The sequence below is a fragment of the Astyanax mexicanus genome, chromosome 19, assembly GCF_023375975.1.
Source record: "Astyanax mexicanus isolate ESR-SI-001 chromosome 19, AstMex3_surface, whole genome shotgun sequence".
Classification (NCBI taxonomy): Eukaryota; Metazoa; Chordata; class Actinopteri; order Characiformes; family Acestrorhamphidae; genus Astyanax; species Astyanax mexicanus.
Window position 1 is genome coordinate 14824458 of NC_064426.1, and position 7260 is coordinate 14831717.

Genomic DNA, 7260 nt, shown 5'->3' on the forward strand with positions numbered 1-7260 from the left:
TTAAGTAAACAAAACTAATTCTTTAAAAAAGCTTTTTTTTTTAAGTCAAATGAGCACTGGATGTTAATCCACACACATTTCTCTCCTTTAAACTGTTTTTTACAGTAAGCTGAGATTTCCAGATTTCCACCAAGGCTGGGTGCAGCAGCATTAGCAGCTAGCGCTAGTAAATGCCACCTGACAGCGCTACACTAAGAAACCCTAAGTAGCTATTCCGGTAATCTAGGGCTATGTTAGTTGGCGGTTTGTCCCATATAGCTTGATTTAACACAGTAAATGTGCAGACTACATTCCAATAGTAGTAGCAGTCTACAGGCTGATAATACTCACCTCTAAACAGCTAAAAAGCTAGCGCTTAGTGCAGTTAGCAACTAATGCTAATATTGCTCTAGCAGCGCTAGCCAGGGTTAGCAACAGGCTACAGTCAGATAATGCTCACCTCTAAACGGCTAAAGAGCTAACACTTAGCCTGGTTAGCAGGTAATGCTAATACTGCTCCAGCCTCTGTGCTGGAGAACTAAACTGAAGCTCCTGTAATATGCTGTACTTTAGCAGAGTGACTTTACTGCTCCTTCCAACCTGACTGGTAAAATTCATACATAAAATGCACCGGATTAAAAAATGCACTGATGATTTTTGGGAATTTTAAGTGCGCCTTATAGTGCAAAAAATATCATGAAACATATTTAATCTGCTTTAGCTTAAAAATACAAAGCCCCTAAGGTGACATCATGTAAAAAAAAAATAATGGCCACAACTTATTAAGACGTGGGAATGAGTAAATTAAATCTAGCTGGAGAATATTAAAGTTTGCTTTTTTTGTAAATTAATGCCCATTAACAAACTGAACATTAAATCAAAGCTCCAATCCAGGATAATCTTTAGTAAAAAAAAAAAAAAGTAAATTGGGTCCTTTTTTTTCATCTCTGAATGAATTATGGTCATATTTTGAAGTCTCTTGCAGTGAGACATGGAATAATTTTAAGTAAAAGACGCTTAATTCTCATACTAAAAGCTCACAGATTCAGACGCAGACAGTATACACACCTGTTTACCTTCCTTACACAGTCATATTCTGCACAGCCCCTGAGAGCTGCTCGCTTTATTAGCTGTGAAGCAAAAGTACCTTTTGGCTACACCTTAATAACTATGATTTAAATAACTCATTCCCACGCCTTAATAATTTGTGGGCACGCCTTAATGATCTCATTCCCATGAAAGGGGCCCTGTATAAAAGCCCATATCAAGCTATTGATTTTGGGCTGCCTCAGCAGCGCCCTCTAGTGTCTATCAAACCTAAACCACATTTCAATTGGTAATTTTTAGTTGTATCCCAGTTGTGTACCATACACTCATAGGCGTAGGAACCGGGGGGATGGAAGGGACATGTCCCACCCAATATCAGAAACAGGTGGATTTGTCCCCTCCAAAAATGATACCGCAGAACAGTGGCGTCGCCAGGAGCGAATCGTTTCTCTCAGCTCAGCTGGGTTTTTAATGAGTAGACAGAATGCTGTGTAAATGTGAAATCTCTTAGCACCAATCACGGAGCCGGTTCAGGAAGAAATTCCCGCCTCTTAATAGAAACAGACAATCAGCTCGCTGGTTTTGCGGAGCGCGGAGGAGAGTGGGGAAGCCCCCCTCGCTGTGGAGGATTTGTAAAGTTTTCTTTTTTAGATTTAGCAGCGGTGCGCAGCGAGCTGACGTTAAAACATATCTGGATATACAGCGATTTTTCTAAAAGGTAACGGAGCTAACTATATAAACTGTGTTGAGATTATTTCTGATAGCTGGTTAAAAATAAATGACTCAAAACCCACAGATCAAACCCACTGTGAGTTTGTGATAGTCATTGTGACTTGTAGACTAGGATTGCAGGATTACTGTAAATTCTAATGAAGGAAAATTATTTTAGCTAGCTTAACTAGGATCCAGCTCACCAGCTAATAAGCACTCATTTATTGAGTTTACCTGTTAAAATCCCTTAGTCCCTTAGATTTACTAATGGAATATATCTGGTCCTTTAGTAAAAGCTCATGAAACTAACAGACTAGGAGGGTTTGGGTCATCTAAAGTTTATATTAACTTCTGCCAAAAATCTCTATGAAACTTAAGGTTATATTCTTTTACGTAAAAGATCGCCATCATAAGTACTTTTAGTCGAAAAGGGCGGCGTAAATGTAAATATACAAATATACAACAGAATTGACATGCCAATACGTATATATTAATAATAATAATAATAATAATAATAATAATAACATCTGTTATATTCTTTTAAACATTAGGTAATACCTCATCAGTTTTTTTCGTATATATATATATATATGTATATATATATATATATATATATATATGTGTATATATATATATATATATATATATATATATATATATATATATATACACACATATATATATATATATATATATATATATATGTATATATATATATATATATATATATATATATATATATATATATAGACATTTCACGCATATTTTCTTCTAACAACAGTAAATGTAATGTGGAGTAACATGTTTAGGTTGTAAAGTGACCTTTACTTGGATGTAACTAATAATAAACAGAAGTACAGCAAAGAATGGTTTATTTGTGATTAAAGGTAATTCCAGAAATGTTGTTTTAAGAGACTATAAGATGGGCTCATTCAAATAAGCAGATTACATTATATTATATTATATTACATTATAGATGTGTCCCCCCCCCCCCCCCCCCAATATCAAACCCGCTCCTACGCCCTTGCATACACTAATACTATAAGGCATATATTATATATGCTTATCGTAATAGTGCAGGTTTGGTAGGTAAGTATGGAGAAATATAAATGCAATCCACAAATGCAATCCTCACTAACATGCAGAATACGTGCCAAAATGAAATGCGAACCCACTATTACATTACATTACACTGCACTTGATCTCTTCATTGAAAAACAATACACAAGATTTTACATTTTAAAAACCAAAAGCTAAATTTGTGTCAGAATTGCACCTAAAATTCAATCTGCTGAACTTCATTGAATGTCACAGTGTGGCGCTGCATTTCGTCTAGGAGCAGTGCGGAATTCATGTCCGAATGAAATGTAATAACTGTCCCATTAGAGCTTACTACTGAAGTTGAGGTGGGGCTTGCTTAATCCTGGTAAAGAAGTATTACAGATAGAATAGGACTCTTATGAATCAGTTGGCACCATGCCTAATGCAAGGTGTGGACTAGAAGGGTATGAAGCCCCTCAGCACTGAGCTGTGGAGAAGAGGAACTGTGTTCTCTGGAATAATGTTTCTCCATCTAATACTTTCAGGATGAGATGAGTTGAGGTTGAGGTGGGCTGGTGATTATCCAACATTTTGACCTCACTTACTCACTAAAACTGCTTGTGATATCGAATGCAGTCAGATCCTGTCAGAAATGCTCCAAAATCTAGTAGAAATCTTCTGAGCGTTTTTTTCTGTCAGCATATTTAGAAAATGTTTTAAAATAATGCAATATAATATTTCACATCATGCTGTACACTGTGAGTGTGTGTTTTTGTTTAACCTGAATAAGATGGGCTCCTGTTTAAACGTGTTCTGGTATAGAGGCTGGTTTAGAGTCTATTTTAGAGGCAGTTTTCCAGGCTGACCTGTTGCTCTTCTAAACAGAGCAGAGATTTACTGCTCTAATCGCTGCTCTCTCTGAAGCACAAATAGGGCAGCATGATGCTGACCCCGTGCCAGATGTGCACAGATGTTTAACCGGAGTCACCCAGTGGGGCGTGGCCTTATCCTGGTGCATTTATTCAGCAAATACAGCCACTGAGAGTTCACAATCCACTCAGGACCCTCGCCGGACCTCCTTTATGGACTATTGAGGTATGCATAAGAATGTGTTATGATATAGGGTATTTATGATGTGTGTGTGTGTCTCTGTGTATAGACATAAGCAAAAGCCACAGTCATATCCACAGGGCTGTGATTTACTGATCTAAATCAGCTGCTTTAATTTTCCGATTATAGAATTAATTACAGTTGATAATGAAGTAAATGCTCAGTTTTGTGATAAGCAACTAAATGTCAGACTATATTTAAATGTAAAAAAAATGTTTTTGCTGTTTATTTTCCACTGTGTAGATTTATGTATATGAATGAATTTAATGTATCGAAATCACGTAACCAAATCAAATCATTAGGTCTTAGATTCATTGAATGGTTTGCATTATATGAATGGTTCATTTTTTTAAATAATGGTTTGGTATGGTTTAAATTATTATGTATAGTTCTTAAATAAAGAACACAAAAAAATACTACTGCAGTTGTAAAAGTTGGAAAGGTTCCTCCACATTTTAATATTGTTTTGTTCATATGTATCTAAAACGTGCAAGAGTAATTTATGTTGCACAAACTTTTGCACATGTTTTACATCCGTTCTAAGAATTCCACCATTTATTGAAATTTCAGGCTCAGCCAGCCAGTACAGAGTGTGCACACAGATCAACCATTAGATTGAAACAAGTAAAAATAAAAGCACTGATGATCTGGTTCCAATGGTTCATGTAGAGTGGTGGACATATTACGAAGCAGGTGAACAGTCTGTTTTTAATATGTAAACCTCAGAATCTGAAACAAACTGATGTTATAGATAACTAGATGTTGTAGGGTGCTGCCTGTATGCAGTGTTTTTAATGTATTCAAAGCTCACAGATAAAGATCATGTCATGAAGATCCCACCTTACAATTTACAGAACCGTTTAAAGGATCTGCTGCTAACATCTAGTTGCCTTCAGAAGTCAGAGCACCAGAGAGCCCTTCAACTGTGTTAAGCAGTTAATGGTAATTAATGTTATGGCTGATCTCTGTTAGTAAGCGTACAGGACTCAATGATTATTTGGTAAAAAGGTGCTTTGGTAGTTCTGCTGACCAAAAACTCTCTAATTATCGCCAGCATTTTACTGTTTTTATGTCTCTATGTTTAGCTGATTGTTGATGTTTTAAATGTATTAAATTGATTTAAAAAATCAAGTGTTAATGTTTTCGCACACATTTCCATCTTCTCTCAGTTTCAGGATTGTCTGCACCATGTCACTAATGCTGAGCGATGAGCGGAAGGGCAGTGTGGAGGAGGCGTGTTTACCGCCCCGAGAGACTTCTTTTAAATCAGCGCTGAAAAGGCGCTGGAACTACTTTCACAAGCCTCTGCTGTCTATTTTAATCGGGGCACTGGTGTTCGGCACTGGCACTGCCATGTCCCTGCTGTACTTCACCCACGTGGGGAACGTGCCCTACCTGGTGGGACCCCTGTTCCTGTCTATGGGACTGATGTTTCTGGTCACTGGGCTGGTTTGGATCCCCATCATTAAGCAGAAGATGGTGCACACTGCCATGAGTCAGATGGGACACGACAGACCCCTGCTGCCACCGCGCGGGAGCTGTGCCACCATATCCTAAGAAGAGTCCCACTGCAGTCCTGAAATCTGATTGGCTGAGCCAGACCTAATGCTGATGTGACATAATAAGACACCAGGAGTCAGGCTTTACAGTTCCTCTATAATTCCGTGTGTGAGATGAACACATTCAGAGTCGGGGTTTGGTGTGAAACTGTGCTTCATTTTATGACCCTGGTTTCTTTACAGTGGTGGTGAATAGGTGCCATAGGTGCCTACAACACACAAAAAAGCCATTTTCATTACTGTCCAATACCACCAATAAACCAACATGTATCTTCTGAGTGCCATGTGTTTTGTTGCTGGCAATAAAATAGCAAAAATGAAATAAAATGTAGATATGAAAATCTGTTTTTCTGTAGGGACTATTTTTTGCTGCACAACGTCTGTGTATATTCCTCCACCAGTTTAATGATATGCAATTTTAAAAACACGTTTTTAGACACAAAATAATTTCCTGTATTTCTTTAAAACTGTTTGGACATCAGATATTAGTGCATTTATATTCATATTTATAATATATTTTTGTGACAAGCTTTTTTTAGAGGTTTCTCTTCAAACATGATTTCCACAGTTTCACACCAACCCCAGTCAAAATAATTAAAGTCATTTCTTAATGCAGAAAACTTTAAATTAATTTTGTCAGGCCCACGTGTGAATGTTTAGTATCAATGAATCTGGCAACCCTAGCTTACTTCACGGCTTGGTGAAGGGGTTGTTCATTTCAAGTACTATTATGTATTCATTTAAAATGTATTATTTAAAATATATATATTTATTGAACATTGATATATTTTATCATGTTTGTTTTTGTTAGTTAGTAAAAGCCATGTGAGGTCATGTGATTTCACTCGGCTTCTGCTAACAGCCCCCGAAGGCCCCTGATTTTTCTTACATTTTATTTTCTTTCATCCCAAAAAATAATTATTTTTGCTTTTTATTCTTGGTGATGTATGTAAACACAGTCATATGCAAAATGTTAGGTACCTCAGTCAATTTACAAGAGCACACTTCTGTACATTTTATTATACTGTTTATTTATCAGTTATTATTAGAAAATACATAGAAATAGTGTCATAAATATTTAGAAAAATGTCACATTTTAGTTTGTGTCCTGTAAATATTTTTTTTTACTATATAAGTGTATTTATAGATTTTTGCTAAGATTTGTTTACACTTTTTTGGCATAACGTAAATTTGTCAGTTGTTCTTTATATTTTATCAGAACTTGATGATGAATGAACATGCTCCAAAATGACTAATTATTGAATATTGAATTGAATTAAATATTTTTACATTGACTTTGCATTTAAAAAAAAATAATTTCTGTTTACTTATTGTTTTATTATCTAAAATTAACAATAATTTAAATTTAAAATTAAATGTTATTTGTTTTGCACACACCACATATTAGGGCAGTTTAGACTAGTCTTAGACTGCACAGCATTCAGAATGGAGATTTTGCATAAATAAATCCCTGTTTTTAATCAGTTGAATTGAGTAATTATTAAATATAATTTAGTAAAATGTGCAGAAATGTGTCTCTGTAGAGGATGTGACTGAACACTGATCAGGGGTGTCTAAATGTTTGCCTAAGACTGTGTATACTATATACATGTATATAATGTACATAATGTATATGTGAATGTGCATGTTGAATGATAATGTGTGTATAGATGCAGCCGGACACAGAAGAGGATTGTGGGAAGGGTCTTTATGTGGGGGATTATAGGGGTGGGGTTATACTCTGTGCATTAGAGAAGCACTTTACTGTTGTTAAGGCTGTATTCTTCCCTCACACCTAATGAGAACGTCTCAC